We start from the raw sequence: 13474 nt of genomic DNA, 5'->3' as shown, positions 1-13474 counted from the left end.
ATTCAACACCAATGTTAAAATAGGAAACTTAAGAAGGAAAGTAAGAACAAGCTATAAAAACAAAGTTAAAATACAATGACTGAAAGTATGCAAATGCAATAAACAAAAGAAAATGAAAGATAAGAAAAATAAGAAGCAAAAATTTAAAAAGAGGGAGAAGGGAAAAAAAAGAATTGGGGAAAGGAAAGAAAGAAGAAGGGAGTAAGAAAGAAATAAAGAAGAAGGGGATAGAAAGAAGGAACAGGGCAGCTGAGGACGCAGAGGCAACGCGCACGCATATACCACGTGCGCGCGCCAAAAGCAGAAAGAGGAAGTGACGCGTAAGCGTCCTCCACGTGTACGCGTGAGATGAAGAAAATTGAAGTGGCGCGTACGTGTCATTCACGTGTACACATGGGTGTAAAATCATTCCTAGCACACAGCAGCCGCACAATTCCAGCATAACTCTCTGGTTTTTGTACCAAGGAGCTGCAGCATTACCATACGATGCGTGTGCGTCGACCACGCACACACGTGGGTAGCACCTTTTTTTTTGTTTTTTTAATAACAAACATGAAAACAGAAATAGGGCATTCCCATCTACTATATATATACTTAAAACCAATCAAAATGCAAAATTAGCAAAATCTCTAACTCCTTTTGAAAAATTTTTCAAATACTATACTAGGCAATTCAAATAAAAATGCAATTCAAACAACTAACCTACAACTTAAGGCATAAATCTAATAAAAGAAAATAACAACCAAAACACTAAAACAAGAATATGGAAATAAGAAAACTACCTAACAATGGTAACTCAATTCATTTATTGATTTTATATACAAGAGAATGGAAAGAGTTTACCATGGTGGGGTGTCTCCCACCTAGCACTTTTATTTATTGTCCTTAAGATGGACTTATGGAGAGCTCTAATCAAGGAGGCTTGTGATTGAATTCATCTTTGAACTTCCACCAATTCTTGAATCTCCAGTAAGCTCCATCATTCCATGTTATATGCATCAAGCTTTGATGGAGTTCTTCAAAGACCATAAGCTCTCAAAATTGATCCTCTTTTTGTGATCCGGGATCCTACACTTTGTTTTCACACCCATCTTCAAGTTGATCATCATAGTTCCAATTGGGTGAGAAGCAAGCCGAATTCTCATTTAGGCGCCAAATTCTCCTCCTAGATCCATACAATTTAGCATTCCTCCAACCATGGGACTTATGACTCGAGGGTTCAACCTTGATGAGCCTAACATCATTTTGCCAACCACTACACAACTCTCCCTTACTCTTTAATCCACAAAGAGCTCTAAGTTGACCATCCGTTTCAAGAAAACCATATTCAAGTGGGAAAGTGAAGCTTAGGGATAAGAGATTTACCCACTTGAATGAGAGGATGGATGATGGTGACTTAGGAAGGGGTGGTCCCAATGATCTTGCAAGTTCCACTCCCTTGTGCTCTTCTTTGACTACCTCCACCTCTTGGCAAGCTTCTTCAATTTCAATTCCTTTCTTGACAAACGAATTCTTGCGTGATCTAGAAATTCATAAATTAAGCTCTCATTGCAAGTATAGCTTCTAAACCAACAAAAATTATTTCGTACAAAAACTTGGTTGTCACAAGTAACAAACCCCTAATAAATAATAACCGAAGTATTTAAACCTCGGGTCATCTCTCAAGGAATTGCAGGGAGGTGTGCTTATAATTGGTTATGGAAAAGTATCTTTTTGGGGTTTTTTAAGATAAAAAGCAAGAATAGTAAATGGCAAAAGGAACAAACTAATAACTAGAAAAGCTCTTGGCAAGCTATGAGAACTGAAAATCCTATCCTAGTTATCCTTATCAATTGTGATGAGAATTGTTCATTGCTCCCACTTAGTTAACCCTCAACGAATGAAGGAAAGTGAAGTGGACTAATCAATTTGATTCCTTAATTAACATAAGCTTCTCACCTAACTTAGGACAATCCATGTAATCATAATATAAAACCTAACTACCCATTAACTATATTTTGCCACATATTCATGCATCCGAATTTGAGTACAACTCATATGCATTGCCATAATTTACTTTGGGGCATTTTGTCCCCTTTTTATTTATTTGCTCTTTTCCTTTTCTTTTTTTTCTTTTCTTTTGTTTTTATTTTTTTTCTTTTTTTCTCAATGCATATGATTAAAGTATTGAATGCAATAATATGTGCTAAACATTCTTTGCACATTTTATTTTATTTTTTTTTTCAAGAATATACAATACCCAATTCTCAAACCAAACGTTTTCAATCCTAATTTTCCCACACTTAATTTGTGAGCACTCTCACTAGTCTAAGCTAACCAAGGATTCGAATCCGGAACATTATTGTTTTTCACTTAGAGTTAATGATGTGCTAAAATAAAGAACAAATGGGGGTAAAATAGGCTCAAATTGGTTTGCAAAGGATAATGAAAGTGTTAAAGCCATATGGGTATGTGAGCTAAATGAAACAAGGCCTCAATCATATAAGTGCATGCATACATCAAACCATGGAAATATAGAATCAAGCAAGACAAAGATCACAATTTTAGAGAGAACAACACACACAACAAAACAAAATATTGGTTGATAAAATGCAACCAATTGAATAGGCTCAAAATCTCACTGGTTTTGTGTGTTTGAGCTCTAAACCATGTTCCAAAATGAAATTTCTTCAAACAAGTTTAATAAAAATTTTAATTCAAGTTAGTGAAATACTCTAAAATAGTTTCTTGAAAAGAAAATCATCACTTCAACCAAGTAGTGGTAAAATATGCACAAACTCTAACTATAATGCAATCAATCATGCAAATGCAATAATGAAATAACAAAGGAAATTAAACATTGGTGTTGAGTTAGAAAGTACTAACCACCGGAAGTCGGTATCGACCTCCCCACACTTAAAGATTGCACCGTCCTCATGCATGCAGAGATGTACAAGTAGACGAGTGGCTCCAACAGATGCTTTTTCTCCAAAGATTGTGCGGTAGACTTGTTTATTGCCCCCGTTAGAAAATTTTCCTTCTCCCTTTTGGTAGCCATCCTGAAAGAGAAAAAGGAAGGGAAAGAACCCACAAGCAAAGATATGAAAAGAAATAAAACATATGTGGGTTAGTGTCAAATAATAAGGTTCTCAACTACATGGTAGCTACAACATGTAAGTGAGAGAATAATAGAAGCACAAGGTATGTCAACTAAATAGCAAACCAGTCAAGGAGCACCCACAATAATGCAATAAATATGCAACAGTTGAGTAAGAAAATTTTAACACCAATGTGAAAACAATCAAATGTAGAAAAGAAAGGAAGAAGAAATAATGAAGTTAAAATGCCATGAATGCGAGTATACAAATGTAACAATTAGAAGAAAAGAAAGGGAGTAATGATGAGAGGGGAGGAGAAGAAAGTGAGAAAGGAGGAAGATAGAAGTAGGAAGTAAGAAGTAAGAAGAGGGGAAGAAGAGGGAAGAAAGAAAGAAATTAGGATTGGAAAGATAAGATAAAAAATTGGGCAGCGCAGGGATCTGGTGATGCAGCGCTGTCGACGCGTATATGTGGCTGACACGTACGCGTGGGACGCGCAATTGGGAATGCAACGTGGAAGCATCGTGCACGCGTACATGTGCCCCTTAGTTGTGCTAAGCGCGCAAGGGCATCCTGGCGTACGCACAACTCTCTGTGCATTCTGGCATGTGGGCAAAACTTCGCATACGACGCATGCGCGTCAGGCACGCGCACGCGTGAGTAGGCGGAATTTGAAAATGATGCGCACGCGTTAGGAAGGCGTACGCATGAGTGCTTTTGTGCCTCTAGCATAGTGCCAGCACTAGGCCATCACAACTTTCGGCCAATACACCTTTTACGTCGATTTTTTTGGGTCATTGACGCGTACGCGTGAGGTGCCAAATATTCAAGTGACTGGCACGCGTGAGGTATGCATGTGCGTGATGCGGCTAATGCGATTTTCACACTTTCTGCACCGCTCCCACGCAACTTTCTGCCATTTTTTTATGCAGCATGCAAATAAAAATGCGAACTATATGCAGTAATAATGAGAAGAGTCACTAAAATGAAACTAAGAAAGAGAAAGGAACGATCATACCATGGTGGGTGGTCTCCCACCTAGCACTTTTAGTTAAAGTCCTTAAGTTGGACATTTGGTGAGCTCCTTGTCAGGGCGGCTTATGCTTGAACTCTTCCAGGAATCTCCACCAATGTTTGTAATTCCAATGGCCTCCGGGATCCCAAACTATGCGCAAAAAGCCTTCAAGCAAGTCAAAGCAAGTGACAAGGCCCCAAGAGTGTTGATCGCTAGACTGAATTCCGGGGTCCTAAACCTTGCTTTTGCACCCGTCTTTGTGTTGATCACCATTGTTCCAACCGAGTGGCAAGCAATCTGAATTCTCACTGAAGCGTCCAAATAACTTCCTAGACCCATTCAATCGAGCTCTACACCAACCTTTACATTTCAACTTAGAGCATACAACCATATTGAACCTTGCATGACAACTCCAGCCACTAACCATCTTCCTTTTACTCTTAACACCACAAAGAGCTCTAAGTTGACTATCTTTCTCAAGTATACCATATTCAAGTGGAATGAGAAAGGTTAAGGATAAGAATTTTACCCACTTGAATGTTGTATTGGATGGTAATGGCTTCGGGAGAGGTATTTCTAATGACCTTCCAAGCTCCACTCCATGGTGCTCTTCTTGGAATTCCTCCACCTGTTTGTAAGCTTCTTCAATTTCAACCTCTTCTTGGTAGCTTTTTTCCAATTCAATCTCTTCTTCATTGCCTACCAAGGGCTTGAAAGGTTGTGCTTCTTCTTCTTTAATCTCCATGTCCAGTCTAGTGGGAGAGGATCCAATTGTAGGTAAGAATTCATCAATGATTGAATCCATCTCATGATCAACCACTTTCAAGTCTTCAACCATGATATGCTTTGGAGGTTGTACACCCTCGTGAACATCAAATTCAAACGTCTTGGAAAGAGGCTCTATGACTTGAGTTTCCGATGGAGGTTCTGCATCTCCTAAGTCTTCAACCACTTCTTCCTCCTTAACTATTGCGGCTTCGTCCAGTTGTTTTAGTATAAAATTGTACTCCTCCTTGATGATTTCCTTTCCATGACAACTCCCTTCAACTACTCCTTCATCTTCAAGGGTCTCTACTACTTCCATCTTTAGGGCCTCTTCTAGCTTCTTATGAAGTATGAATTCGCGAAGATGATCCCTTCTCTCTTGTTCCATGTCCATAGTATAATTGGGATCATCTTCTCTTGAATTGATGGATGTAGGTGTTCTTCCATGGAGGGTAGTGATGGGATGAAGAGATCATTATGTGGTTGAAAGGGAAGTGCACTAGAGCTTGAGGGTTGCTTGTTGGGGGGTTTTCAATAATCCAATCTGTGAGGCGAGAGCTTGTAAACCAGAGCTCAGACCATTTAAGGTAGAGTTAAGTGTGTTCTCCATGGTCTTTTGTCTTTGGTGAATGACACTCAGAGTGTTGTTATCCAATGGAGGTTGGGGTGGATAGGAGGATTCATTTGTTGGGAGAAAGGGCTCATAATACGGAGGTGGTTCTTCTTGATAAGGATATAGAGATGGTGTATATTGAGGTGGTGGTTCTAAGTATGGCCCATAAGGCTCTTGGTATGGTGGTAAGGATTAGGGTCACATGGGGGTGTTTGGTGGTCAGGGGCTTGTGAGGATGGTGGTTCAAAATTATGTTGAGGAGGGGGTTCATAGGTATATTGTGGTGGGTATTGATAGTCATGGAGAGGCCCACCATAACCATTGTCTTGGTATGCATCATAGAATGGTTATTGATAGTCCATTGGAGGTGGTTGTCGCCAAGAGGGTTGATCAAATCCTTGTGGCTCCTCCCATCTTTGAGTGTCCCAACCTTGATGCATGTTCTCATTGTAACTTCCATTCCCTACAACAACATTGGAACCAAACTCATAGCGACAGGGGTGAGAATTCATAGTATCTAATAAAAATTAAAAACAAAAACAAATAAATAAGCAAAAACAAATATTTATAATAACCAATAATAAGGAACACGTTTGCAATTCCCCGGCAGCGACGTCATTTTGTCGAGCGGGATTCTCGGTGCGGTCTAGAAATTCACAAATCAGTTTTCGTTGCAAGTATAGCTTCTAAACCAACAAAAATCCTTTCAAACAAAAACTTGGTTTCCACAAGTAACAAACCCCTAATAAATAATAATTGAAGTATTTAAATCTCGGGTCGTCTCTCAAGGAATTGCAGGGAGGTGTGCTTATAATTGGTTTAGGGTTTTTTAAGATAAGAAGCAAGAATAGTAAATGACAAAAGGAATAAACTAATAACTAGAAAAGCTCTTGGCAAGGTGTGAGAACTGGAAATCCTATCATAGTTATCCTTATCAATTGTGATGAGAATTGTTCATTGCTCCCACTTAGTTAACCCTCAACGAATGAAGGAAAGTCAAGTGGACTAATCAATTTAATTCCTCAAGTCCTAGTCAACTCCTAAGGAAAGACTAGCTTTAGTAGAATCCAAATCAATCAGCAACTTTCAATTATCAATCAACAAAGGAGTTTGATAACTCAAGTGTCACCAATTACTCAACCAAAGCCAAGAGATTAAATAACAATAAATGGAGAAGCAAACAATAAACATGAAATACCTCAAATTGTATTAATAAGAGAAATTAAATCTAATGTGAGAATTCATAAATTAAAGTAAAAGAATAAATAAAAGTAGAAGAGAAACTAAATTAAAGGAACATTGACCCTAAATTTGATGAAGAAATAAACCTAAAACTAAGAGAAATCCTAAATCCTAAAACCTAGAGAGAGGAGAGAGCCTCTCTCTCTAGAAAACTACATCTAAAAGCTAAATTGTGAATAATGAGAAGTGAATGATAAATCCATGGATTCCCCCACTCTGTAGTCTTTAATCTGTATTTTCTAGACCAAAAACTGGGTCAAAAATAGCTCAGAAACTTCCCTCAATGATTGCTGATACGTCCAACACGTGTCTCTGTCACGCGTACGCGTCGTCCACGCGTACGCGTGGATTGAACTTTTGCCAGGTCATGCGTACGCGTGATCCATGCGTGCGCATCGGCTAACAGTATGGAAACTATAGCAAATTATATACTATTGCGAAGCCTCGAATGTTAGCTTTTCAATGCAACTGGAACCGCCTTATTTAGACCTTTGTATCTCAAGTTATGATCGATTGAGGGCAAAGAGGTCAGGGTTGACAGCTTTATAGTTCCTTCAGCTTCTTGTATTCCTTCCACTTTTGCATGCTTGTTTTCCATACTCTAAGCCATTCCTACCCTGTAATCTCTGAAAATACTTAACACACATATCAAGGCATCGAATGGTAACAAGAGAGGATTAAAATTAGCAAAATTAAGGCCAAAGAAGCATGTTTCCAATCATAACACAAAATCAGGAAGGAAAATGTAAAACCTACAATTTCTATGAATAAGTGTGAGAATAGTGGATAAAATTCACTCAATTAAGCACAAGATGTGCTATGAAATAGTGGTGCATCATTGCTCACCAACTTCTTCTATACATTCTTTATTATTCAAGTCATGTGTTGGAGGTTGTGCTCTAGCCTCCTCAACATCAATTTCACAACACAATGAGGAAGGTTCAACAATCTCAAATAGCACATTAGTTGGTGTGGAATCACCTTTAATAATAGGATTTGTCGCTTGCTCAACCTCTTCCAATCTCTCATCGTCCAAAATACGCCTAAGAGGTTGCACATTATCCTCTTCAACATCAATATCATGCTCAATGGAAGAAGGTTCAACAATTTCCACAAATTCATCAATAACATCACTTGGTGTGGGAGTGTTCTCAAGCTTGAAATCCACCTCTTGTTCAACTTCACCTAGGTCTTCAACCACTTCTTCTTCATCAACAATTTCCATCCTTTCCACTTGTTGCACAACACACTCCATTTCCTTGTTCTCATGTTGAGATGCTAAAATCTCCTTCATGCTCTTATCTTCGGTTGATTTTTCACGTTCACCCATGGAGATGCTTTGTCTACGGTATGAATCCCATGAGTCCAAGTTGGCTTTGATTTTGGCAAGGTTAGCCTCGATAGCTTCGTGTGTCTTTTGGGCTTCCTCTTGTTCCTTTTGACGGATGATTGCTTGAAGTCGATCCATTGCTTCCTTGAGACGATCCATTGGCTCTTGTTCTGCTTGACTACCATAGGTAGGATCATATTGCTCTTAGATTGATGGACATGGACAATCTTCAATGGAAGGTTGTGGTGGAAAGAAGGATTCATGTTGTAGTTGAAAGTTCTCATACATTGGAGGTGGTTCATCTTGGTAAGAGTATGGAGAAGGTGGTTCTTGGAGGTATTAAGGTTGGAATTATTGTGGTTCTATGTGTGGTGTGTATGACTCATATGGTTGTTGGTATGGTGGATAAGGGTTCGGATCATATGGGGGTATTTGGTGGTAAGGGGCTTGTGAGTATGGTGGTTGAGGACCATATTAAGGAGGGGGTTCATAGGCATATAGTGGGAGTTGTTGGTAATCACAAGGAGGTCCACCATATCCATTGTCTTGGTATGCATCATGGAATGGCCCTTGCTCATAGTACATTTGGGAAGGTTATTGCCAAGAAGGTTGATCAATTCCTCGAGGCTCCTCCCATCTTTGATTGTTCCATCCTTGGTGCATGTTGTCATTGCAATTCCCATTCCCTACAACATAGTTAGATCCAAACTCACAGCCAAAGTGATGAGAATTCATAGTGATAAGAGAAAATAAAAATAAAGCTAACAAGAAATAATGAAAGCAAACTCCTAAAACTAGCAACAACTAACAAAGAAACAAAAGGCAAACATATTTACAATAACCACATATATACAATAGCCAATAATATAACACCATTGCAATTCCCCGGCAACGACGCCAAAAACTTGAAAGAAGGTTTTCATCGGATAGGAATTTCTACAAAATAATTCTGTTGAAGTATAGATCCAAACCAACAAACAACCTTCCATCAAAGTTTAAATTTGTTTGTCACAAGTACAAACCCCAATATAAACCGAAGTATTTAAACCTCGGGTCGTCTCTCAAGGAATTGCAATGAAGTGCTCAATTATTGGCTATGAAGAAACAATGGGATTTGATTTGGTAATTGACAAGAAAAGTAAATAACAAGAAAGTAAATGAAAACTAACTAATAAAGGAAGAGAAAAGAACTCTTGGCTAAGGCATGAAAATTGAGATCACCATCCTTGTCTCAAACCATATATTGACAATGATGAGGGACCAAACTTATCAAGTCTACTTCTATGCTTGAAGTAAGTCTAATAGGCTTGATCAACATCAACTCATAAGTCCCAATCTTGCTACTAATTGACTTAGTAGTAGGCTAGTGTCAATGGGTATCATATTGACCAACAAGGGATCCAAATCACCAATCCAATTAGACCCAATGACTCAAGGTCACTCAATTCCCTTAGCCTAGGCCAATAGTAAAGAAAACTACTCTAATACCAGTGAAAACATTTTATCAAACACCTAGATAAAAATAAACATCATAAATTGCAAGAATTAATGAAAACGATAACTAACCCAAGCAAGAAATAAGCAATATTAATTAAGATAAACATAAAAAGACATGGAAACATAAAATTGTATTTGAGAAAATAAAAAATCCAACAAGGGTTCATGAAGGTAAAAATGGCAACATAAAGAAATTAACAAAAGAAACTAAGAAGATCAAGACAATAGAACAATAAAATATAAAGAGAGTTGAACTAAAAACAAGAATTAAAACTTGGATCTAAGAAAACTTGACCTAAACTACCCTAAATTCTAGAGAGAAGCGAGAGTTTCTGTCTCTAGAATTCTATCTTAAAACATAAAGAAAAATTAAACTATGACTACTCCTTCCCCCTCCCCTCAATTCCCTTCCAATTCTTGGGTTCAAAAGCATCAGAAATGAGTTGGATTTGGGCCTCCTTCAGCTCAAAAATCGCCCCCAGGGTATTGCCTTTATTGAGGTCATGTGCCGCTTGTCATGCATACGCATGGGTCACGCGTACGCATCACTGACAACTTTCCTTATCACGCGTACATGTCACCTTTACGATTTCCTTCTTCACGCGTACGCGTTGCTTTGAATATTCCAAATCCTTGTTTTCCATGAATTCTCCTTCTTGCATGTTTTTCTCTTCACTCCCTTGATTGATTCCTTGCCTTTTAACCCTGAAATCACTAACAAACATATTAAGGCATCGAGTGGAATCAAAGTGGATCAAATTTAACCAATTAAAGGCCTAAAAAGCATGTTTTTAACCATTAAGCACAATTAGGAGAATTTCATGAAACCATGCTATTTCATTGAATAAATGTGACCTAGGTTGATAAAATCCCCTAATTTCAACACAAGATAAACCGCAAAATTGGGGTTTATCAAACCTCCCCACACTTAAACTAAGCATGTCCTCATGCTAAACCAAGAAAGACAAGAAATGCGGTATGTCAATGCAAATAAACTATATGCACCTATCTACATGCATACAACTAAATGCAAAATGGATCAAATATCAAAATGAATTCCACTAATTTAAATATCAAAATGAAGTTCAAACAGACTTACAAGAAGAAAGCTCATGAAAGCCGGGAACAAGGAATTGAGCATCGACACTAAATTATCAAGCTTTCCATCCTTGAAAGTAAAATTCTCTTGCAATAGTGGATCCCCATATGGCTTAGAAATTAGGTAACTCAATGCTGCATGTGCATCACCATCTTTTATCTTTGCACGCCCCTATCTGTCAAAATGATTGTATAGATCTTTTTTGTGAATTCCGTCCTGTTCGGAACTCCTTTTTATGCCACCATGAACCCCATTATATGACAAGTTATAACACCATAAAAGTATAAACTATCAGTCTGTGCTTTACCAGCATCGGTCATTGTTCGATATGCCAGAACAAACTGGATATACTTAGGTGGGATGAGGTCATGGTTGTGAGTCTCTTCAAATTTGGCGACTTGCCACTTTTGTAAAATCAAGTCATAGTGAAATCTAATATTTGCTCGACACATTACACGTGTGATTGGCTTATGATCCTTTTTTCTATTATCCCTCTCCAGGTACTTTTTTCTATGTTTACCTTTTTTGTTACAAACCATCTGTCACATATTAATATTTCTATTCAAATCTTGTCCTTCTTCATCAAGTCTCGCAACAAAATTGTGCACTCTAGCATAATTTCTATAGAAATCACATCATAGCTTAAGTTGTTTAACTTCTTCTCAACTTCTTAAATTCTGTAGCTACAATTTGACACCTCCATGGATTCACTAACTTTACCCTCATTATTGATAATATCATCCTCCTCCTTATCAGAACTACTATTATACCCAAAACACAACTCAGCACATTTGATAGACACTTCTAAAAATTTATTGTCATCGATGTTCATGCTTATGATGTAATTCTATTAAAAAAACTTATCATAAAAATATTTAATTAAAATACTAACAAAATTTAGAAAAAATAACTTAAAAAATGAAAAAAATATCATAAATTAGGAAATTATAATGCGTCAGCTTCAAAACACCCCATATTAAAAAAATCCCATAAAAAACGATAAACTAAGTAATTATAATCCGTCACATCCTTCTTAATCAAATTTTCTATTAAAATTAAAGAAGATAAAATAATTAATCAAGATATTTACAAAGGTTACAACAAATGAGTGAAAAAAAACAAGCTAAAACAAATATATTTTCAATAATTAATTATAATTTGAAAGTTTAGTTTTACAGATTAATCTCTGAAAGAAGGTTTTCGTCGGTTAGGAATTTCTACAAAATAATTCAGTTGAAGTATAGATCCAAACCAACAAACAACCTTCCATCAAAGTTTAAATTTGTTTGTCACAAGTACAAGCCCCAATATAAACCGATGTATTTAAACCTCGGGTCATCTCTCAAGTAATTATAATGATGTGCTCAATTATTGGCTATGAAAAAACAAGGGGGTTTGATTTGGCAATTGACAAGAAAATTAAATACCAAGAAAGTAAATGACAATTAACTAATAAAGGAAGGGAAAAGAATTCTTGGCTAAGGCATGGAAATTGAGATCACCAGCCTTGTCTACAAACCATATATTGACAATGATGAGGGACCAAACCCATCAATTCTACTTCTATGCTTGAAGTAAGTCTAATAGGCTTGATCAACATCAACTCATAGTCCCAATCTAGCTACTAATTGACTTAGTAGTAGGCTAGTGTTAATGGGTATCAAATTGACCAACAAGGGATCCAAATCACCAATCCAATTAGAACCAATGACTCAAGGTCACTCAATTTCCTTAGCCTAGGCCAAGAGTAAAGAAAACTACTCTAATACCAGTGAAAATATTTTATCGAACACCTAGATAAAAGTAAACATCATAAATTACAAGAATTAATGAAAACGATAACTAACCCAGCAAGAAATCAACAACATTAATTAAGATAAACATAAAAAGACATGAAAACATTAAATTGTATTTGAGAAAATAAAAAATCCAACAAGGGTTCATGAAGGTAAAAATGGCAACATAAAGAAATTAACAAAAGAAATTAAGAAGATCAAGACAATAGAACAATAAAATATAAAGAGAGTTGAACTAAAAAGAAGAATTAAAACTTGAATCTAAGAAAACTTGACCTAAACTACACTAAATTCTAGAGAGAAGAGAGAGTTTTCCTCTCTAGAATTCTATCCTAAAATATGATGAAAAATTAAACTATGACTAATCCCTCCCCCCCATTCCCTTCCAATTCTTGGGTTCAAAAGCATCAGAAATGAGTTGGATTTGGGCCTTCTTCAGCTCAGAAATCGCCCCCAGCGTATTGCCTTTATTGAGGTCACGTGCCGCTTGTCACGCGTACGCATGGGTCACGTGTACGCGTTATTGGCAACTTTTCTTATCACGCATATGCGTCGGTCACGCGTACGCGTCGCCTTGACGATTTCCTTCTTCACGTGTGCGCGTCAGTCACGCGTACGCGTCACTTTGAATCTTCCAAATCCTTGTTTTTCATGAATTCTCTTTCTTGCATGTTTTTCTCTTCACTTCCTTGATTCATTCCTTGCCTTTTAACCCTGAAATCACTAACAAACATATCAAGGCATCGAGTGGAATCAAAGTGGATTAAATTTAACCAATTAAAGGCCTAAAAAGCATGTTTTTAACCATTAAGCAAAATTAGGAGAATTTCATGAAATCATGCTATTTCATTGAATAAATGTGACCTAATTTCATAAAATCTCCTAAATTCAATACAAGATAAACCGCAAAATTGGGGTTTATCAAACCTCCCCACACTTAAACTAAGCATGTCCTCATGCTAAACCAAGAAAGACAAGAAATGGGGTATGAACATTTATTCAATGCAAATAAACTATATGCACCTATCTACATGCATGCA

This window comes from Arachis hypogaea, chromosome 10, assembly GCF_003086295.3.
Source record: "Arachis hypogaea cultivar Tifrunner chromosome 10, arahy.Tifrunner.gnm2.J5K5, whole genome shotgun sequence".
NCBI classification, from domain to species: Eukaryota; Viridiplantae; Streptophyta; class Magnoliopsida; order Fabales; family Fabaceae; genus Arachis; species Arachis hypogaea.
The sequence above is the reverse complement of the archived record's forward strand: the minus strand, read 5'-3'. Positions refer to the sequence as shown.